This window comes from Labrus mixtus, chromosome 11, assembly GCF_963584025.1.
Source record: "Labrus mixtus chromosome 11, fLabMix1.1, whole genome shotgun sequence".
Lineage (NCBI taxonomy): Eukaryota > Metazoa > Chordata > Actinopteri > Labriformes > Labridae > Labrus > Labrus mixtus.
In genome coordinates this window covers 23,313,634-23,337,738 of record NC_083622.1, presented here as the reverse complement: position 1 = coordinate 23,337,738, position 24,105 = coordinate 23,313,634, and the positions used below count along the sequence as shown (strand labels likewise).

General features: G+C 40.3%; 2 long non-coding RNA genes across 2 annotated transcripts in view; both read right to left on the bottom strand.

Moving 5' to 3' along the window:
* The window catches only part of LOC132984243 (uncharacterized), a 113,202-nt gene extending 93,296 nt beyond the window's left edge, over positions 1-19,906 (bottom strand). Inside the window, exons 1-2 of the long non-coding RNA XR_009674907.1 lie at positions 19,784-19,906; positions 17,954-18,341 (exon numbers count right to left, since the gene is read on the bottom strand). This is a non-coding gene — a long non-coding RNA (uncharacterized LOC132984243). The remainder of the gene's footprint in view (positions 1-17,953; positions 18,342-19,783) is intronic.
* Positions 869-2,496, bottom strand: LOC132984244 (uncharacterized). Its single transcript, XR_009674908.1, has 2 exons — positions 2,123-2,496; positions 869-1,996 (listed from the first exon to the last, which is right to left on the bottom strand). It is a non-coding gene; the product is annotated as an uncharacterized LOC132984244 (long non-coding RNA).
* Positions 19,907-24,105: the final 4,199 nt, after the last annotated feature.

The following is a 24,105-nucleotide window of genomic DNA, read 5'->3' as shown; positions in this document are numbered from 1 at the left end:
TGAAGTTGGTCTGGTAGCTGGAGAGGTGCCAGATCACCTCCTGAGCACTGCCGAGGTGCCCTTGAGCAAGACACCAAACCCCCTCCCCACCACCAGCCCAGGAGCGCCCACTGTGGGCAGCTCCATCACTCTGACATCTCTCCATTAGTGCATGTCCATAGGATCCTGTTTGTGTGCATGTGTGTGTATACTTCAGCCTGTGTGTGTTGCATGATAAACAGAGTGTAAAAACTGAAATCTCCCCTTGCAGGGATCAATAAAAGTAAATCATAATCTTAGAATGTTCTAGAAGTTGGCAAGGAGTACATGTGTAAAAATATTCATATTCACTTACAGACAGCCACATTGGTTTCTTGTCTCACTTTTCTAAGAGTGAGGTCGTGTTCATTCTTCTTCGTTAAACAGAAAATTTGGACAAAAGCAAAGTGTGGTTTTGCAGATTTCTCTCAAGGACTAAGGGGGGGAAATAACTGAAGATAAAGAATGGCTGCAACATAAAAGCAAAGATAAAAGTCACCCTGACTCATCACCTCTCCCTCCCTCTCCGTCTCTCAAGTCTTTGATTTCAACTTCCCCAAGTTTGAAACTGATGTGTTTTTTATCTTTTTCTCCCTTGGACTTGGGTCAACTGAGAGTCAGCCAGCTGGGCCTTGATCCTAAACTTACTCTCAGGTAAACTTTCAACTAGAAAAGACCCCTGTTGCTACTTTCAACTGTTCATCTCCCTGTTCGCCTCCTTCGCCACCTCTTTCTCCTCGCCGCCGCAAAGTGTTTGTTGATAAACCCACTTTAGAGTTCACTGGTCTGTCAGGAGATTTTAGTCACCTCCCTGCGCATATTTGAGTAATGGGTAGTGTGTGTGTGTGTGTGTGTGTGTGTGTGTGTGTGTGTGTGTGTGTGTGTGTGTGTGTGTGTGTGTGTGTGTGTATATACAAAGATGTCTGTGCTGTGGTTCTTTACCTGACAGATTAGTTTAAATGGCACACTGATATCACTCTCTCTGGAGCATTCAATGCATACTGTTGCGATCAGCAGGGTGCAACACAATTGTGCTAAAATGAATAAATGCACACACACACACACACACACACACACACCACACACACAAACACATAGGCAGTGATGATAACGCACAAATCCAAAAGAAACTCACACATTATCTGTCATTATCAGAGCAGGCAGCCACTCACATTTTCAGACTAAACTCCGTGTTCAGAACAAACTTAGAAACACACACATGCACATAAGCAGACGCAGACGCACAAACACATTTGATCAGCTACCACTCGCTGTGCAAAAAGGACAGTTCTTTTGCCAAGGCAAGATGCTGTTGGCGAACGCTGTGAGAGGCTGTCGTCTAGTCTTCTGCTCACTTAGCACTTCACACACAGTCTGTCATAGTCTGTGTTACTCACTCAGCAAAAGCAAGTGTTTTGTGCTAGCATCCAAAAAACAAAGTCCCGGATAACCTGGAAACAAAGTAAAAGAAACTGAAGAATTGACTGTAAGTTTTCAGGCTTGGATGCTTGAAGCCAACAGTTTTGGATTGGGCTCAGACTCGAAGTCAGCAGGATACAGAATCCCCCTGAGAAGTTGCTTGATAACTGATGAATGACCCCCGCAGGTAACACAACATTCAAGCTGCACAAATTTCATCCTGGCTTGCCAAGTAGAGGAAATGTTGTATCCTTTTAACCACAAGGGGGCCGCTAAAACAGTGTGAATGCCTTTTTTACTCCCCCTTAGCTCCGCTCTCTGTAAGCATAGTTAGATTTAAACAAAATCCACATGGAAAACACACGCTAACACAAATATTTTCACACTGGCATATGCTCAAAAATCCTTCACTTCCTTTCGCCCCTGCTTCTGTGTTGATTGTGCTGACACAAATACACCCCTCACCCACTGTCAGGCTCACATATGCACACATACACATCACTACTCCTGGAACAAACACAAAGACACACAAATACTCATTCTCTCTCTCTCTCTCTCTCTCTCTCTCTCTCTCTCTCTCTCGCTCTCTCTCTCCCCCTTTCTTCTCTTTTTCTATTACATACATACACACACAGTGCATCAGTTGTTCTGCAGGCACCAAACTAACACCTAACTATAAGACTACATCATGTGATTCTCTCAAATGGAAGGTGGCAGTGTGTGTGTGTGTGTGTGTGTGTGTGTGTGTGTGTGTGTGTGTGTGTGTGTGTGTTGTGCAGTGAATTTGTGAGACAGAGTGTTGCACCTGTAAGGCTAATGTTTAACTCCAGCCCAATTCTCACACATGCAGGCAAACCTGCTTCCCAGCATGCAGTCAAGTGCCAACAGTCAAGGGCAAAACACCCTCACGCACGCACACAATAGAAACAGTGTGACATCAGTATCACTGAAGGCCCTGTGATCGCACCTCACACTGCTCAGCACCGCTCTGCCAAAGCCTCTCTCAGGTGTCTTTGTCAGGCTGAAGGTATGTGATGACAGTATTCATGCGTGTGTGTGTGTGTGCAGTCACTATTAACACACTGTTAATGCTGTTACACCATTCATATCATTCATCAGATCATTGTTAACAAAGGTTCTACCCATGAATGAGTGAAGCACACTGTGATCGATGTAGAGAAGAGTTTTGTTGAATCCAGGTGTAGAATCAAACTAATAACAATTACTCACAGTACTGTAATGAATATATATATTTTTTTTAAATAAGTAATTTTACTTTTTAGGCCCCATGAAACAGACATCCAAGTGTATCTAACTGCTGTGTCGTAATGTATTTTCTACTGAAACCGGATAAAAAGGATAAAACCAATCAGGAGAGAGCAGGAGGGACATACCGTTGCAATGAATTTGATTGGATTCTTAGCTTCGACAAAGATTTTTTATTGGTTGAAAATTAGTAATCGCCCCTAAGTGTAGAATGAGTCATCATACATTTGAAACATTTTACAGGAAGAGAAACTAGAGTTATTTTGATGTTAAAAAAAAAACTCAGACAAAGCATTTTTGAAATATATTAACAGATAAATGAACATTTTATACAGGAACACTGGATTAAAGCCAGGAAAATGTATTTTTCATTTCATAGGGACTAAGAATATTTTGGAGGAAGCATTGTACTTCCTTTTATTAAATACTGTAACTGAGTAAAAAATAATGAATAAAAAAGCAAGATCCAAGCTTTCTGTCAGTGAAGTGGAACTGGCCAGCTGATTGGCTGACGCACATCACATGACAGTCAGGAGCACAGATAGAAAGAAGGAGATGAACGAGTCAGAACTAAACTATCAGTAGAGGTGTTAATATTGTTTGCTTATTAAATTCTTAATACATATTTCTGTTTTGATGCTATCGGGTCACAGGGAGAGTAATGAGTCCACATCACATCAAACGTTTGCTGTTGCATTGCACTTTATTAAGAAGGTTTTAATTTATCAAAATGCAGATTCATATTCTGTTTTTGTTTTTTCACTACACAGGAAGATAATTCATATTGCACTTTTGAGCCACACAGGTATGAAAGTACTCTAAATACATTTCAAACAAAATATTTTACATGACTTCTTCTCACTGTCAAAATAACATGTTATTAAAGTAACAGTACTTTACTGGAGTACAATTTACAAGTACTTTTTCCACCCCTAATGAAATCTGTGTAAATTATATCTACATAAAGTTTTCTCTTAAGGTTAAACTGTCTGTTTCTTACACTGATATAATACGCGCTTAACAGGTCCTGCAGTCATTTCAAATAGTACAATTAGATCCTTTATAAAAGTAGAAAAGAGGTCCCAGTGTTAAGTATGTGAAAAAAAAACAGACCAAAATGTCTATTCAAATCTCTCTTTTGTTGTTGTTTACATTCCTTCTATATAAAATCACTTTTCAACAAATACAATGAAAAGTGACAGAAAACACAAATCCCCCTGAGGGCAGCTTAGAGACTAGAGATTAAGTGCTTATGAGCTTTCATGAATATTTGCGTGCAGAGAAGTCAAAATATTTCCCCAAAATGAGATGCTGTGCTCAGTGTCAGGCCTCAGTCTGTGTGCTGTCTTGTTTTTCTCTGGCTGACCAATGGATGTGACCCCACATAGCAATGAGACAAACAAACAGACCCACGGATCAGATGATTTGAAACATTTAAGACATCCACTGTCTTTTTCTTCCTCGAGCATGTAGTCAGTCAGGGCTACACAATCACAGAAACACATTGAGACACACAAGACACAGTATACTGTAACAAAACAATAATCTTCATAAAGATCATCATATCAACAACCTTCTGCATCTCATATTTTGAGCTCCCCTGGTGGTGACAGCTACTGTTATTCCATAAGTCCTTCGGTGAGTATGTATAAATGCTGTTCTTATTTATACTTCACGTCATTCCTCTCAGTTTTATCCATATATGAATTGATTCTGAGAGGTCAACATGTATGCCTAAAGGCTAGGTTCTGCTCTGTTTTTGTTTTTTTAATCTGCTACCTCATTCAAATAGATTCCATAGACAAACAGCATAGAGTCTTGTTAGGACAGACAAATATAAATCTAAAAAAAAACAAATAGAAATGTAAAAATAATTCATGTTGCACTGAATCTTACAGAAGACAGTCACATACAGGGAAACAAGTGTTCAGACACATGTTCCATTCTCTCAGTTACATTATTTCAAATTAAATAATTAACAAACACTTTAGGTCCATAAGTTCCCCTCAAGTCAAAGTTGTATAGAGGGTGAATACATATGGAAACATATACATAAAAAGCTGCTAGCTTCCCAGATGTGATTAATGAAGTGAGAGTCTCAGTCGACCCCTCTGACCTGCACCGAGGCCGTTATAGGTCTGCAGCTAGAGAGCCTGAGGCAGTGTGCATGTTTGTGTGTGTTAATGGCCGAATGAGAGACAGAGCCCTGTGTGTGTGCATGTGTGTTTTACTGTCTGTTTTTTTATGTGTTTATGCATATGTATACTGCACACTGGGCATGCAAATATCTGTGTGTGTGTGTGTGTGTGCACGCACACTCACAGCAATATACCCTGAGGCGGTGACAGACGGGCTCTTAACCACGCTACCCACACACCCCACTGCCTCGCTTAATAGTGCATGAGATAAGAACATTTGGACTTCAAAATGCCCTCATCACCCCCACCACCATCAACACCCCCCTCCATGGGAAATTGAGTTTTATAGCTCCCCAGTTTGGGACAATGGCTACAATGGTTTGGGTGGTTGAAAGGAAATTTCTTGTCAATAATTAGATATTTTCAGGATGGCATGACTGTGAAACAAAACATAAACACAGACACTCACAGAGACAGACATGCCCATCCCACACTCAAACAGTGTGGGTGAATTTGCACACTCTACATACACACAGAGGCAGGCACATACTGTATGTGGGCAAACAGACATACACTGACACAGATGCAGAGACAGATACATGAACACATGGATATCAGGAGACACAAGCTAGGGAAACAAACACACAGGCAACGCAAAAAAATCAAGATTCATACATCAAAATATGCTGCACACCAACATTTTATTCCCTTTCCATCATATCATCTGATTTACGCACCCTATATGAAGGTTGAATCATGAAAAACAGAGTTGAGTTCAGTTGAGTCAAATCAATATATATGTTACTCCCCACAGAGTTGATAAAAGTCTGCAAGCTGCAAGTTATCAAATTCTGTTTGAACTTAAAATGATCTATGAATTTCACAACACTTGATGTACCTTTCCCATCTCTGGAATCTTTATTTAAACTTCCTCTGACATTCCTGGTACAGGTTTAACAAATGTGTTTACACAAAGAATTTACAAAGTCATCCAAAACTCTCTCAACAAGTTATAAATCATCATCCTTCCAATGCAAGTCAAAGGTAATCTGAGGAGTGAAACCTTCTGAAGCAGCAAACTCTCACAGAGATCAGATGAACACGTGTGACTCTGCGGGACAGTGACTCAGTCAGGGAGTGATGGTAGCAGCGAGTGCACCTGCACCTGCAGAAAGAAGGGACAATAAAAACCCATTGTGGACATGAGAAAGTAAAGTGTCCAGAATACGAAAAACAGAAGGAGATAGCACAGCATTGTAATAAAAATACACTGGTAAGAAGACACTCCAGCACATTTATGCTCAAGTGGATTTGCTGCAGACAGAGAGAGGTGGAGAGTGGGAGGAAGAGGCAGACAGAGAAATGTACAGAGAGAAATAGAAACAGACACGCAGCCAGCCAGAGAGTCAGCCGCAGATCGAGAGAAAAAAAGTGAAGGAGAAAGAAAAAGAAAAAGACAGACAGGCATCGAAACTGTGACGGGCAGACTTCATTGGTGCATGGGAACATAGTGCAAATACTGGAAGACAGCAATGCATACCAGCATGGAACAGGGGGGGGGGGGGGGGGGGGGGTAGAGAAAAAGTGACAGAGGATGTAGTGAAATGGAGTGTATGAGTGAGAGCTCGACACACAGACTGATAGAGAGTGCATACCTCTGCAGGGATTCTTACATTCTCGTCTAAGGGCACAGTCCGACAAGAAAAAAAAATGCTCTACTTGACAAGGACAACTTGACTTTCCTCCACACTTTCTTTAGCTTGTGAAACAGCCTGTAAACCAGCCTGTCAGGCAACCAGATTACCAGGCGTCCACACTGTAAAAGATGACGGCAGCAATCCATCAATTTAGTTGGATTAAAGTTTGTGCAAGGACATTACAAAGGGACTGCTCTAACTTCTGCTGTTACTTCTTGTCCCAGATTGCACTCCTCCATAGAAAGATAAGTTGTCACTTAGTGTGGTGTTTTCTTCAAATGAGCTGTTTTTGCTCTAACAATATTTTTGGATCCTTTGGAAGCTCCTGGGACACATGAGTCAGCACCAAATAACAGAATATTATCAGCCCGACAGACTAAGTGAGAAGTGAGTTCCTCCTGAGACGGGAATTATGCAGCCCCTTGTCCTTCAAGTGGATGCAAATTGGTACCTGAAAGTTTGTTTTATTTTTGTTTTTTTGAGCAACATTTGTGGCTGTCGTTGTCAAATTAGCATTTTCTGTGTAGCGTCATTTCTGTCAGTGTGGAGCGGAGTGAACTGGCGGTGAACTGAGGAGGAGGCTGGCTGGCTGGGTGCTCTCGCTGTCTTTAGTGGCACGGCAGCATCTCACAGTGCCTGCGTGTGATAGAGAAAATCAGACGGAGAAATTAAGTCAGAGAAAAAAAGATAAAGAGGCAGAGAGGCAAGGGGGGGCAATGAGGAAGAAAAGTGGAATAAATTAGAGGGCGAGAGGGAGGCGAAAGAGAGTAAAAAAAAAATGGAGGGGGGGAAAGAGTAAACACCTATTTGTGAGCGTCCTTGAGTCTGCGTGCCTTCATTCTGAATATCTGTGAGTCTGAGTGGCCGCAGTTCACTGTGTCAGCATTACCACACACAGCCGAGGACATCAGAGGGCTCACTAAGTAGCTGCTAAAGCTGCCTCTGTTTATCTGCATACAAACAACAACAGCAGCACAGAGACTAGCGCACACAAACACACACACAGTCGGGGGGGGGGGGACGAAGCCCACATTTCAACACAGATGTAGTGAACACTTGCACACTCACACATATGCACACATGAGTCGAGGCTGGAAGTGGATTATCTGCCCAACCCAACTGAAAAGTAGTCTGACTGCAGCACAGGGATTAACTTTGTTTCTGCAAGAATACTCAAAATTAATCTGAATTTAATTTTAGCCGCCAGAACGAGGCCAGACAAGTGCCTCCAGGCTGAATGAGATGGTGATGTGAAGGCAGGTAATTTTTGAAATAAAAGCAAATGAGTCATTTTAATGGACAATTAAGTTTGCATGTGAACATTCTTAATACCCTTTAGGCCAATTAGGGTGTTTGCAAGAGGGCTCTTTAATTTCTGAAAGAGAGTAAAATTAGTCCTGTTAGCTAGTTCTTAGCCTGAATTGAACATAGTACTAGTAGAGCACTTAGTTGTGACTTTAGGACTGTTCATTTAATTAGTAAGTAAAGTGTTTATGTATGTTTTTTGTTGTTTCTTTTATTTGCTTTTCTATGTGGTTAACAGGCTGTTTTCTTGTGTCTGGTTAAAGATAACCTGCAGACAGACTAAAGGATCACTCGTGTCTAGCCTCTGACAGCTACCTGAAAGCTAACACTGCCTGTCTGTCAAAAATGCACAAGCTAACAGGCTAATGCATAATTGAAAGTGTGACTCATGCTTACTCAGCTCGTTTCTCAGCTGAAGATGAAGCCTTGACCTTGTCTGGAAATGAACTCGTGTCCATTGTGATTCAGCGCTTGATGTTTAGTCTTAATAAGCGCAGTTTCTTAATGTTGAGGTGTTGTGAACATCGCCACAGGCTACAGCAAACACTGTGTGTGGGATGGGAGTGCTAGTGTGCTCAGATTGTAAGCGAGTCCCACACACACAAACACACACACACACACACACACACACACACACACACATACACATACACACATTACACACAGTTTGAGTCACAGTCTAATTTTATTCAGCAAGGACATTAACAAGTAGCATGAATTTGACCTTGTGAACTGGCCCTGGCACCACAGCAAAGCACAGAAGAGCTTAGGGCTGATGCATAGTAATTAGATGCATAATAATAAGAGCAGGGCATGACTTGGCCTTATTCAGCCACATTCCCACCAGAGATTACGTATTGACCTCATATGAAACGATCTGAAAGGAATTATGTCTGCCTTTATTCTCTGCTGAATCTTTTATATTGTCTATAAAAGCCTTGGCGTTAAGTTGCAATCTGGATGTTTTACGACCTTCTACAAATTGGACACATAAGTGAGGGATTAAAGCAGGTGAAAATAATGATTTAATGAGCTTACCATATGTTCAAATAGATATATTTATGTAAATGAGTGTGCCCATTATTTTAAAGTGCTTTCAAATTAAATTCAAACTCCTACTTTACTGTTGTGTGCCATGTTTTATAGAAAATAAGTTGGCTTGCATCCAGCACTATTCAGCATACAGACTGTATCCAGCATGGAGATACTGCATTATTGAGAGCGGAGTATTTACTTGGGTTTATTCAGCCCATTTCCAGGCACTCAGATTATGCCTCACGCTGGACCGGAAAATCGTGTCAGTGCAGATACTCTTACGGGAAGACAGTCATAGTCTGAGGCATAATCTGCCCAATTTTTTTACATCAACATCAAGGCTATAAACGGCATGCCCCCCCCCCCCCCCCCCCCCCCCCCCCCCCCCCCCCACCACACACACACACACAAACACACAAACATTCCCGGACATGACTGATCTCTGATGGAGATTTATATAATATGTGTTGGGCAATTTCTGATAAATTCTGAGTCAGACTACAATATGCTATTATAGCATCATAGCCTTCTTTTTTTGACATATCAGCAAAATATACATCCAAGAGATAAAGGTTGGATGGATGCATGAACAAAGTAAACAAAGGGATCCTAGGATAGGAATAAACCTTCATTCAAATGCATTGTAATGCTCTCAAAATACACAGTTTGAGTCATGGCTAGCTGAGGAGTACATATATTATAAAATAAGGTTTTTGAATGGCTGATCATCATTTAAGAATTGCTGTATTTGGTAACACGGTTATTGTGAGCCGCATATTGTACTGGGTTTTGGATCAACAATTTTTTTTGCCACTGACACATCGCAATCAGGATAAAATTTGTTGATGAACTGAAGCATTAAAAAGTTAAAAAGTAGAGCCCACAATAATATTTTATTTACTGCAATTTGGTGGCAGTTTCACCTCGTATCACATTGTATCCTTTAGCTTCTTCTCGCTGCTGTCCAACACCATCCTGTTGTCTTCTTCCTCTCCTTCTTCTTCTTTAACCTGCTGTCCGTTTCTTATTTGATTCACAGCACTCTCATGATGTTATACAGTAAGCAATGTCAAATCGAGGGGGCTGTACTTTCTTTAATTAAAATATTTCTACTCAGTGTCAACTATTCATTAATGGTATCACAAGAGTATTGATGTTTTGTCTCTCTGCCCTAACCTTCAATGTCTGCTTGAGATTCCTAGAAAATGAGTTTAATCGGGAAAACAAAATATGACAGTGACAGTCTTGGTTATTAAAGCAACATGGCTGTCTATGTGTTATCTCACATGACAGATTCAGCAAAAAAAAACAGAGGATACACAGATCTTCATCACACACGGACCATCTTTATGTGAAAACTTCATATTCCTGAATGCAGTTCAGTTAGTGTGCATACACAAAGGAAGAATAAGGTGTGTTATACCCACAAAGGCAGACACTGGGACAGTTTAAAGTCTGCTATCTCAGCTAGTGTAAAACATAATCTGACTTATCACTCCACATCCAGCTAAGCTCAAAGATATCTCCATCAGAATGGATCTGATTCAGCAACCATAGTTAACCATAGCACACAGTCCTGACAAGGTGTTTATCTGCACACACAAAAAAAAAGAAAAGATAGGGCAGTAGATAATATTTTGGATTAACCTGTTTAACTATTACTGCCTCAGTCATGGTGAGCACATAGCACACAAAATCACATAAACACATAAATATATTATTTCAGGTATTCATGTAAAGATGCGTTCTGTTAAAGACTGATATGATACCTGCACTAATCTGACAGCTGTATCTGAACAAGATTACAGCTCATGAAAACAGCTCTAAACTCTCAAATAGCCACATTACTGTAGATTATTATTATTATACTAGTGGGACGGTGCATGTCATCTTCAAATACCTGTTCTATATTTGGGTTTCGTCTGAAGTTCCCAAATGGATAACAAGTTGTTGAGTGGGAAAAAGGAGAAATCACTATGCTTCATGTCATAAAATGCATAAGGACAAGTTATAGAAGTGAATTGTATCATCTAAAAAAAAAGTATGGAAAGAAACAGAAAAAGAAATTCTAAAGTGACACTTCCAGGGCAGCAGGAGTGGAGTTTGTGCTCATTTACTGCATTCCCTTATGGATTCACATCATTGCAGATCCTCAGTCATTCTCCCGCGCTTTTATCCCTTTTATAAAATATTTGCTGTTTGGCTGTGATCTTTTTTTGTCTCGCAAAGTAAATATTTTTAAATAATTACTGTCAAAATATTACACGTTCTCGGGTAAAAATCAGAGGATGCCTGTTTCAAACGGAACAGGAGGCTTTCATTTGCCTGTCAGTTTGCAGACTATGGCTGGCTGCAAGTTGAGTTTGTGCTTAACTGGGCTGTGACTGACAGTTAAAGCAGGTTACTATCTAATGTAGAGACACGTTACTTTCTGGCTGACAGATCGAGTTTGTGGAAAGAAATGGGGAAAGGTGGAGCAATATTACTACATATGTGTTTATAAGTAGATAAAGCAGGTTGAAAGCCTTCATGTGTCTTGTATAATCTAAGCTTTTCTTTATCCAAATCTGACATCCCAGGAAAAAACCCTGGGACAAACAATGCTGAAACTTTTAACAGAAACACTGTCAAAGTCTGGTTGCAAAGGCAAACTTTAGCAGTCCCCTGAATAAAGTGAGTGTTCCTTTAAAAGAAACCACTATTCCCCCACAAGATCTCAAACTGAAGAAGATTCATCATGCAAATGTTTGCCAGTAAATGATAGAAGAAGCCGCTGATATATGCTAAAAGTCATCACTTTCACAACAACAAACAACGACGGTTATCTTCTATGTAGCTGAAAGGCATGACATCATAGCATGGAGCTTAGCCAGACGATCGTCAGCTGCACCCTGACCGCCCTGCACCAGTTAGGAAGAAAAGACGCAAGTCACAAGTTTGTGTGGACCGAGGGAGGATCAGCTAGACAGAACAAACAAAAACCATGGGCATCAGTCCTAATCCTCCCACTGTGGGAGGCTTGACATAACGTAGTGTACTCAAACATTTTGTTCTTTCAACAAAACGGGTTGGAGGGATAACAGGGTATGAAATAAGGCAGCGAGTCACTGGGTCATTGTGTTTTGCTTTTGCTTTTCAAACTGGTAAACATGGCCGATTGAGCAACAATTTCACATCTCTAGAACTGTCCACTTCAGAATGAAGAATAGATGAGACAGTGAGCTTTTCTGTTATTGATCCACGCCAACGTACTTGTTCTACTGTCTTAAAGCGTTTTTAGTCCTATAATAGATCTCCAGAATAAAATAAAGAATTAAGTTTGTGATTTTCGTAATGTCTTTGCAAGCTCATTTAAAGGCTGGGGGGGGAGTGCGATCTGGTTTACTGTAATGGGATTGAAAGACACACTTAGTATCAACTTTAAAAAGACAAATCAACAACCTCTGCTTTGATTATGTGAGAGTGGGGACTTTGTTAAAAAGACTTGCATAACTAGCGTGGTCAAAAATAGCTTTTATATTTGGACTGAACAAGGAGGCAGGTCCTCCCTTTACAACCCTTAAAAAACAAAGAAATGTCAAACAGCTCAATAACGAACAGACAGCCTCACATTAAAGGATATACAGGTATGATGCAAAAACAGATTCAGTTCAGATATAACAGCTATCACCAAAATGATGAACTGAATCCTTATCATTACATTAAACCTCATTAATCACATTATTAAAATCCATCAGTAATGATATCGCCTTACGGCATGGTATCTTCTGTATGCAAAACCATGAATTCATCCTCAAATGGCCCATGGGTGTGTGTGTTTGTGTCAATAAAATCACTGCTTCTTAATCTCCTAACTGCCAGACAATAACAGATTTGTCTGTGATGAAATCCAGGTCTTTACACGTGTCTGTCTGTCTATTTTCATACGAGTGGAGCAGCTCTGTTATTGTGTGTCCCATGCGGATACTCCTTATGGATGCTGTGTGTGTGTGTGTGTGTGTGTGTGTGTGTGTGTGTGTGCTTGTGTGTGTGAGAGCGAGCAACAGATTTAGCTTTGATAAAACCCCAGTCTTTAGAGGGATTATCAGTCCATCCCCAGACAGCAACATGCTGTGCATTTATGGAGGTAATAAGTTGACCTGTAATACAGACAGACAAACAGTTAAATCTCTTATTAGAAATTGTGTCCCTGTATGTACACCTAGGCTATAACAAAGCAGGAGAGGAAAGAAGTGTACTTAAAAGGAGTTGGACTGGCTGCTGATGAAAAAAAAAAAAACATCACGAGCTCTCATCCAGAGAATTTTGATTTGGCGCTCACCTTTATGTGTTGTCAATCTGTCATGTTATTGTCTGCAATAAAATCCAAGAAGGCAAATGTGCAACAAGCAGGAATGTCTGAACACACAATGTGGCACATTACAAGATGTTCACTTGTGAACCCAAACATAAAATCACTATACACCATCTACAACATCAAACTGCTGTCAGAGGTCAACATTTTTGTATTTTCTGCACTAAAATTGTTTTTTTGTTTTTTGGGGGGTTTTTACTCATGGCAGCATAATTTAATATTATCTGCCAGATGTTTCCCATTGCATGATTTGGGTAAAGGATATAAATCTCTCCAAAGGACATACAATGCTAGATTCAGGCTGAATGATTTCCTATCAAAGGAGTGAAATGAATCTTGTATTTGCCAAAGCAGATATTGTGTTCTTCCTGAGCTCATTCAAAAGTTACCTATTCAGGAAAACTCTTTTAGTTACTGCTCTTACTGCCCGTAAAGTATAAGGAAGCTCCGGAGGAATATGTTTAATGTAAAGTCAAAGTTGGACATAAAATGAGACGCCTATTCTTTCTTGGGGAGAGAGTCATATAAAGGGAAGAGAGGCAGAAATAACAAGCTCTATAAATCGTCCTGTCTGTCTCACTCTTGTACTTTTATATTTCTTCTTTTTCATTCTCTCTCTCTCTTTTCTTTACTTTCCAGCCCATCATTTATCCCCATGTCTCTCCTCCTCACTTCATCTCACTCTGCTCTCTCTCTCTATCCCTCCTTCAAACACTGTGCCTTGTGCTCAGTAATAAAGAAATAATTTATTCCCGTCCCCCAGAGCGGGTCTGTATTAAAATGCCAGTGGAGCACGTTAACTTATCTCGCGGCTACAGGCACCAAGTGCTAAAACTAAGCTCTGATAGTTTGCAACAGGATGACCACAGAATGCCTGTAGCTCGGAGAATTAGGGCTGTCGTCACGATTAGTAATGGTGGGCCTAATGTTTCGCTGTACTGTAATTTACTGTACTCTACTCACAATGTGAGTGTGCTGTGTGATTCACTGACTTGCACAAAGAGAGCATCAACCCAAATTCAGCCCATAGAGAAAACTAAATAGTATAACTGCAGCTCTCTCTGAGTAGTAACTCCTCTTGATCAATTTTTTTGTCAAGACCCAAAGAACATAACACATCCCAAATCTGTTAGAGCGGCTGTTCCACTTTGAAGATCTAGCTTAGAATGAATGTGTCCATCTGTCAGAGCTTGTAGATCAAACATTTCATTTACTCATACAAAAATAGTAGGAAGTCATTAAAAGGGAATGTAAACATACACCGCAAGAGGTCAAAAGGGTTTTAATGTGTAAGCTTGAAACCTCAAGTGATGTCATTTTGTTGTTTGATGAACCAGAAAATATATATCTAGTGTATACATCAATCTATTTTAATGATTCTGTGAGGGACTACATGCTGTAATGCCCACAAGCTGCATGCTAGCAATGCTAAAACAAAACCTGATAGCTTTCCTTGAGGCTGACCACAGGACGTCTGAGAGAATTAGGCTTACAGTACTGATTAGATGTTCTAGGCCTAATGTTGTATCCTGGTCTAATGCAGTTTGCATAACATCTGACCAGCTCATGACATGCAATGCACTGCAGAAATGTAACTAGAAAAAGATAGGATACAGAGCAAATGTTTTTCTTTACTGTAAGATTTGTGTAAATTGACTTCTTTGCCACAGTGCTTTGCTTTGTAGTCCTAATCAGACTCCACCAGAAACAGAATGAGGCACTTTATATGAGTGTAGTAGCAAATACAGATGGAGGAGAGATTATGGTGACACAGATTTTACTTGTGCATATGCTGCAGTGAAAGAGATGGTGTGAAACCATTGCCCATTTTAATGAGCATCCCAGCTTAGAGGGATATTGAGACTTGAGAGCTGGAAGATGCCACAGATTGTAGTCCTAACGTTGCACCCAGTGCAACTCACTGGATTAGGACACGAAGCTCAACTCCCACTGGGACATCTGTACGGAATAAAAACGCATGCTCTCATAAAGCGTCCAGCAAATGGCAAATGTTATGAAAACTGCACTGTGCTTGATAATAGCATTACAGATAAGCAATATAATTAAGCTGCACACAGTGGAGAGGACTGTATTGTAGCAGAAACGATGCCTATTAAGAGCTCAGTGCTGGGCCTGTCACAATGATTAGTTATGCTGAAGCTGATGTTTCAGTTTTACTCACAAGTTCATTAACTACTACTGGATTGAATCAGCACAGCTCAGTATTGTATTTAGGTAAATAGCAGGGCTGGATAGTTGTAGAGCTTCAAATGCTGTGGCAGGACTTCCTCTGGCAACACTTACACATTGAATGAAAAAGTAAAAGTGACATAAAAAATACTCTGATCGAAAAGTATCATGCTTATCAATAAAAGCAGTTATATCCAATATCACATAAACAAGACTGAAGAAATAAAGAGTAGATGAATCAACAAGATTCCCTTTTGGTGGATGGTCAAGATCAGATTCACTACTTCAGGGTTTTGTTGGGTAATGCTTAGCTCTTGTCAAATGTTCTGTGTATATATACATACAGATGATTTTTGTATTGTGCTGTATTGGTATGAGGATTTTTGTCGTACTATTATTTGTTCAGTTTTGTCCAATTGTTATTATTTGATGGATCATTGAAAACAATCTTGTCCTTCTTCATATTCTCTCAATGTAGGTCTCTTGTTCTGTTTTTTGTTCATGACTCAGCAGTAAAGAGTTAAGCTTTAAAAAGTAGTGTTAAAAAAATCTGTGAAACCCGGATTCCCTATACTTTTAGCCTCTCCACATTGCGACCACTAAACATCTCTCCCTTTGCTCTCTTGCATCCTCAGTCACACTACTTACTGCAGACGTATGAGTCATCAGCACACCGACTCCTCCACTGACCTATATCTGTCCCACCTGTGTGTCACTGTGCTGACTGACCCACTTTCCCACTGATCCGGTCATTTACAGGCGGTGACCTGAGCCTGTTCCACTAAAGCGGCAGGGGGGCCAGTCAATGCTGTTACATCTCTGGCTAATGGCTCAACTGCTAACAAGAGCAGAGAAAATGTTTTTTTTCTTGTATTTGATATTGCATACTAAATGAAGGCCATGATTAAGCTCACCTATTTTTTTTTTTTAAGATATGTCTATAGAACCATCAATTCATTTACATCTCTAGCATGTATCTCAGCCGGCTGAGCTTTGCCTCCTGATCATTTATCATCACAAGCCTGGATGTTGTTTCTCATTTAAAGCTAATGTTTCAGGGGCATATGTAATGTATCTCTGGCCAAACACTGATGCAAATCAAAGACGTCTTACCTCCCTCGCATTAGTTTCAGCGGTAAATAAGCTATTTCTGAGCAGACATTGCAGATTAACATCAGAGCGTGCAGCCCAGAGCAGCATCTCTCTGTATGCTGTTGCTTCTCTGCAGAAGAGAAACGCATGGTGAAAATGTGATGCTGCAGGACCATGTGGGCTGCCATGCACAGACTGTGGAGGCGGAGCTTGGATGCTGACAAGCCCCCCTGCGCGCTCTGATTGGCTCTCAATGACATCATTGATAAGGAGAGCATGTTGTGCTCTCTCTCTCCCTCTCTCTCTCTCTCTCTCTCTCCCTCTCACTCACATAAAGTAGGGAAAGCTGAGAGGGCTTCTTGCATCTCTGGTAACTTTTTATTGCAGACATGGCTGAATTAATTGCTGCAACAAAGGGGATAATTTAGATGCACATTCTTCATTTCAAGGCTCACTCTCTCGTGTTATGTCGTCTTAGTGAACCAAAGACATTGAGGAAAAAAAATATTTGGCTGGAGTCCACTAAACATTCAGCGACTTCACCGAAGATCAGATGTCATTATACATCCCATAAACACCTTCAGGCACAAAAGTTTTGATCGTGAACAAATAAATTAGGGGCAAAGAGACTGCAGTGGAAGAGTAAAAAATTCTGCAGAGACAAGAATATTTGCAGATACAAATACAGTGTAGCTGAATATATTGAATCAGAAAAAACTTTTGGTAAGACCTTAAGCATGTATGTTTCCCAAAATAGCTTATACAAATGTGCTTTTCAGTCATTCATTATTTATTATCCTATACACATGAACAAATAGACCGGTGCTCAAGTCATGCCATAATCTTTAAAATTGTCTATATTCATGAGTTGCTGTAGGCCAATGTGTTTCTAAATGTGTGTTCAAGCACTTTACAATAGTGAAAAGTAGTCACTGCAAGTTGTTGTGTCGTAACTGCAGGCAGTGGAGAAAGTTTTAGTATCCAAAGAAGATTTTTGAATAATAGTTGTTGTCTGAACGCATATATTGACTTCAATTCTTAGGAGGGTCGATCATGACTGAACTCACATGTTGGGAATTACTCTATCAAAAATTGTGATTGTCTCCAAAGTACCACAGTCTGAAGGAAAAAAGTATTTGACAATGCGCCGGAGCATCAATTAAAAGCAAATAAAAAAAAAAACTTTAATTAAACTTACTTATTTTGAAGAACTTAGAACTTTAAAAAACTTTTAGCCCATAAAAGGTATAGCCTCTCTCAAATGTGAGCCACATTTGGCCTTTGGCAACACTGTGAGTGAGTGAGTGTGTGTGTGTGTGTGTGTGTGTGTGTGTGTGTGTGTGTGTGTGTGTGTGTGTGTGTGTGTGTGTGTGTGTGTGTTGGCCCTCAAACAAGGGGTTGAACAAGTGCAACATCCCAGTAAAGTTAATAACACCTACCCATGCAGAGGGCCGAGGAGGATCATATCCCTCTTTCTCAGTAACTTGGGGCTTGGGGACGTGTCTTGAGGAGAGACACACTCCACATTTTTATAATCCTCAAAGTGTCTCCATGAGTTTTAGATTTCCAAGTGTGCCTAGAACACATCCCGCCTGGCGCTGCTGCTGCTGCTGCGGTTTAAATCCTTCTGAGATGAGTCTTCACCTTCTCCAAAAGAAAAGCTGCGCAGTCTCCTAATCCTCCTCCGCGTCTCCAAAGCTGCTCGATAGGTGACTCGGTACATCTCCCATGTGATTTCCAAATAATGCATCCTCAACCTCCCACAGGAGAAAAGCCCACTGCTGGTTAATCTGGTGTTAAAATCCAGCGTACAGATCACAGAGGAATCTGGTGAAAGATAGAAAGAAGTGTTCTTAAAACTTTATGTTAATGCAAAAACATTTTTATTAAACATATTCAAATAAAATATGTAAATACAAGTTAGATTATATGACTAATTATAACTACTTTAAAAACTTTAGATTTCTCTTTGTTAGGCTGGGTAAAAGTTGGTATGACTTCGAAAGTGTGTTGAAAAAAAGTTGAAAAACGAATATATCTAATATCAAATATTTTCCACACAAGAAATCTCTTTTTTTCTCACATTACTAAAATATCTAAAAAGTGTTAATTGCCCTCTATGTTGCCTAATAAAAGGTTTAAGGGTAGGGCCACTGTACAATGGAATGCAGCAAATTCAAACAAGTTGTTTGGCCACACCTTCACAAGATTCAGAAAGTTTTAAAAAATCGTCTAAACTAGATTATTCCAGTTTAAAACAAAATGTAAAAATCAAGGCCAACCCCTGAAATAAGCACCAAGTAAGTAACTGTTAATCTAGAAAGGATCCGGCGGCTTTAACTTATTTCAAATAAAAAAGAGAGATAAAGGCTTATTCAAAATGTGCAGATAAAACAACTAAATTCAAAGTGTTTTTATCCCATGGAAAATCATTTAACGCGTTTACAAAAGTTGTTTCCTTGTGGATTTACGCTCCTTTCTGCTGCTTTTCTTTGTATGGACTGAGAACAAAGGAGCCTTTACTGTAACAAAGAGGCTGCAGTGACTTATACCTGTTGCTCTCTCAAATACACTACAACAAGTTGCTCAGAGATTTTCTGGACAACATTACTTTGAATGAACATTTTTGACTCCAAACATGATTGATTGTTTGTGCAAAAAGTTTAATTCTGTTTCAGTGTTGTTTCTTGAAGACTTTACACCTGATTGCATTGTTCTGAATCCCCACAGAGCGCTGGCAACTTCGCAAGACCGCGAACACTACTATCAGCAAACTACTGCACGAGAAGAAAACTATAAACAAACTATTTATCAAGTGATAAAAGTCACAATTTGTCTCTTTTGCAACGTGCGTAAAAGCACTTTTCTCCGCAAACTTCTGACAGGCAGTTGCTTTGTCTTGTGCGCCGCAACATCCCCAAGAGACAAAGATTCGGCAGAAACACAAACTCCATCTCACCTCTCAACAAAATCTCCCTATCGACAATTTCAAAATATCATCTGCTGCGTATTATTTTGAAGATGCGTACCTGAGCATCCCCTCAAGTTCCCTCCTCAAAGCGCCCCGCATCAGACAAAGGAAAAGGGGACCGCTCCTCTCGCGCTCTCTTTCCTCGCTGCCTGTGTTTCTCTATGTCTCTCTCCCTCTCTCTTCTGCTTTGTGCTTAAGTTTGAGCGCTGACGCACCAACTACAGAAGCAACTTTTCCCTGGAAACAAATTCGACAATCGCAGCGGGGGTGCAAGCAAAAAAGACAGGAGTCAACTCACCTGTGGGTGCTGTGCTGAGCGCGCGTCACCATGCGTCGTGGTAAAAAGTTTGAGAGGGCACATCTAGCTTTGTGTTGTGGAGTCCCCCTTTGTCTACACGTGTGATAGATGGATGGGGCTCCTTTTGGCCGCGCCTAGTTCATTTCGCTCTCCAAAGAGTCCCGCCCTCTCAAAGTCAAACAACTATGCACACAACAGTCTATACCGGCTAAAACATTTGTCTGATTAGTCACAATCTGCGAAGTGGTCAGCTGTTTCATGGATTAATGTATTTGTTCTTTTAATTGTTTGCTTATTTAAGGTCTCGAACTTTCCTCAAACAGTTGATTTCAAGCTCCCTGTGATGCCATTTAAGTTGATCTTATTTGAATTAATTTAATTTAATCATTTTACATTTCATTCATCTGCCATCTATTTGTTTACTCTGCCTCTTTGTTTGCCACCAGCTTGCATCCTGCAGGTTTTTCTCCTTTCAAAATTGTCCCTCTCTCTGTCTCTCTCTCTCTGTCTCTCTGTCTCTCTCTCTCTCTCTGTCTCTCTCTCTCTCTCTCTCTCTCTCTCTCTCGCTCTCTCTCTGTCTCTCTCTCTCTCTCTCGCTCTCTCTCTGTCTCTCTCTCTCTCTTTCTTGTCAGTGGCTAGTTTGACTCCATTTCTTTTTCTCTGCTTGTCTTTTTGCTTAAAATATTTGTGCTGGACTTGCTCACAAAAACTTTCCTGGATGCAGCGCCTGGAGACGACCATTGTGTCTGGATAGCAGCAGCAGCAGCAGCAGCAGCAGCAGCAGGGGAAGAAAGGAGGAGACAAAAGAAAAAAGGTCTCATTGTTTCTTAATGCACAGAGGGGCAAGAAAGTATAAATAATGACCAGAAGCATGCGCTGCTTGTGTAAGGTGGAAACTCTGAATACTGAAAAGCCTCTTCTGGAGTCAGTGTAGGACTGAGAGGTAAAGAAACATCAAATTAATCAGAGGAACTCTAAGTTTATGGTTTTGCATGATAATGGAATATTTTGGTTTTAAACATTATCCTTACTATATTAGCCTATAGTCCCTTAAATATCCACCATGTGTATCCTTATGCATGATAATTAGTTCTTGCACTGCTACTCAGTTTTCACTATTCAGGTTGTCGTAATAACACTTACTCCTTAATCCAATATAAACATGCTCACATGCCATATGTGGGTACAACTGAGAACATTAGGTAAAGATCTTTTTGTCTGTTTTATGAAAATGGGAGATGTTGGTTATTACTGTACATTCCACAGTAATAACTTACTTATCATACTTATCTTACAGCATTAATGGTTTTATATACCTATATCTTTTTTTAAGCACGGTTTCTTTTAATTTGACCCTGATCCACTCTATACTTTTAATACACTTTAAGTATTATGCCTCTTAGTATTTCTCTTCGTATTTGATTCTCTTTTGTGTAACTCTTTTTTTTTTACTGCAATTTTGGAGCAACCTGCAAGAATTCCTTCGGGATAAATAAAGTTCTATCTTATCTTATGTCTTGTTCATCAGTGCTCATTATACAAAAAAACATAGTGTCATTTCCAGCTATATAGTAAACAGATGTGAGCCTACTAAAAGACAGGGCAGTGTCTGCTGTTGCTGCTAGAGTCACCGGTGGCATTAGTTGTGGCATTTTTTATGAGGGTGTCTGTGTGTGTGTGTGTGTGTGTGTGTGTGTGTGTGTGTGTGTGTGTGTGTGTGTGTGTGTGTGTGTGTGTGTGTGTGTGTGTGTGTGTGTGTGTGTGTGTGTGTGTGTGTGTGTGTGTGTGTGTGTGTGTGTGTGTGTGTGGAGGGGAGGTGGGGGAGCGAGGGAGTAAAGTGGAGTTGACAAGAGAGACAAGCAGAGGAAGACAAGACATCATAACTATGTCACTTGTAAGTGCCCCTCTTTGTCCTGATTGTAATATTTTCATGCTACAGAGAAAGACAATTAAGCAGACAGACAACAGACAAGGAGGCAGATACATGCAATGCCAGTCATTCAACAAAACGGCGACAAGATCACAGGCAGAGAAAAATGTGATCTGTGTTGCCCTGCCTGTAGTATTGCACATACATCCAGAAATACAGACATGGAATACTTCCAGACAGACGAAAAACAAAACCTGTCTGTGTTCCAGTGTTGGTAATTGTTCTGTTTGTTTTTGATGCAAGCCGACAAGATGCACAGACAGAGCAAGTCAGGTCAAGACTATGAACTTAAGATAACAGACACCAACAAGACTACCTCTGTGTCCTCCATTCACATGCCAGACTGAAAAAAATAAATAATGAAAAAGGAATGCCGCTGCGAATAGAAAAACTTGTGTTGATTGGAAACAGCAGAAACACTTGGAGTACGTAGGAGGAAAGAAGGAGAGGAAAAAAAAAGTTTTTAAAAAAATGCATAAAACATAGAGAGAGGAGAACTAGTCATATCACAAGCCATCCCCTCTAGACTGAGCATGGACCAGTTACATATACAGACAGGCAGAGATGGAGATACAGTCATACACCACTCCTGACCCCCACCCTCCAGCAGAGCTCTTATCTTCCCTGCTGTGGTTTTACTGGGCCACTGACTCCAGCAGTCAGCCTGCTCTCTCCCACTGAGGAGTCAGCTGAGCCAGCCATGAGACTGCACACTGAACAGGCTACGTACAGCTCAGAGGAGCTTAACACGCACACACACACACTAGTATCTGAATCTGTTGGAACATTTGCAAGATTATAGCAAACACTGTAGATATGATCTCCCTGCATGATACATATTAACCATCAGGGTGCTAAAATAATTTAAAAGGGATATTATGAAATACATGTGAATGCCAGCAGAAAAAGAAGAGGGTGTTTATGTTAAGTGTAAAGTCAGTAGTTGCAACAGCCAATTAAGCTGTGAGAGAATGCATATATCTGCATATTGGTGTGTAGTGCTGCAAGGGTTTAGTTATAGAAGCTTCATAACATCAGCTGTGGATTAACACAGTCATGCACACTCGTATTCCCTCTGCAGACAAAGGTAGCAGTGCTCATTCTTACATGTAGCTACTGAATGTACTGTATACAATTATATGTAGAGCCTCAATTTAATCTGCTCTCTCGTCATTATCAGGAATCATGACACCAAGGCTTACTGTGTTCCTCTGAAACATACTGTATTGTATACGGTGAATGAAAACATAACCTGCTTTTGACATTACATAATGATCAAATCTAAATGTTGAGCCTCCTAAATACACTGACTACACTGACTTTGAAGATTTTTTTGGTTACATGCTGTATGTAACAGAAACACAAAATAATAAAGTGCCTCGAATAGCTAGCTACATAGAGACCACCTGAATAAATGAACGATACAATGGCACAGAGGGTCCTGTTATATTTTGGTTATTTTGCATCCAGTAAAACAAAGAATGCTGAGGCACTCATTTCACACAAGTAATGAAGAAACATCACAGTGGAATAATGGAACAGTGCTGAATAATTATGTCAAGGAAGTCAAACTCAACAAAAACAATACTGCAAGGTTAATAAGGAATGCTTAATCCTCCTTTGAAGTTTCAAAATAGAAGATTTTACAGTGTTGAGGATGTTACATTTTAGCATGTTTGTTTTTTGTTTCATGACAGAGGCTATTGGACGGCAAGCAACAACCATTAAAATAAGATATATATCTGTTGACGCATGAGGTATAGACATCCACTTTCTGCACTTCCAGCAGGGACACCCTGCTTGTCATGTGGTTTAATTTAATGCATACTATTTCAACCACATGCACACACACACACACACACACACACACACACACACACACACACACACACACACACACGGCCGCACACACCGTAGACAGACAGACATGCTTGTCAGCTATGCTGGAGGGCCCTTGGCTGACTGCTGCTAAAGCAGCCCTTCCCCCACAAAAAGGGTCTGTCTGGGAGAGGGGGAAGGGAAATCATGACTGTCTGAACACCAGACAGCCAGCATACAGCACAACAGGCGAGAGCAGAATAATATAAAACAGAATATGAGAGCAGTTTGCCTGGGATGAAGCTCTAGAAGGTTCAGCTTTTGATAAAGGCATATTCTCCAAGAAACAGCTTTTAATACAGCTTTCCCTTATCATTCAGCCAATTAAGGTGACCTCAGTGTGCGTGCAGCTTTTATTAACGATGTAAATTTCTAACATTTTATTCTTCAGCAGGAATAAATTTGAGGCAATTAGACAAAACCTAAGCACCCAACATAATTGGCTACTCAAGAAGCACATTTGTAATAAAACAGTGCTGTTAGTCATGGGTTCATGGTGAACTGCTCACCTCCA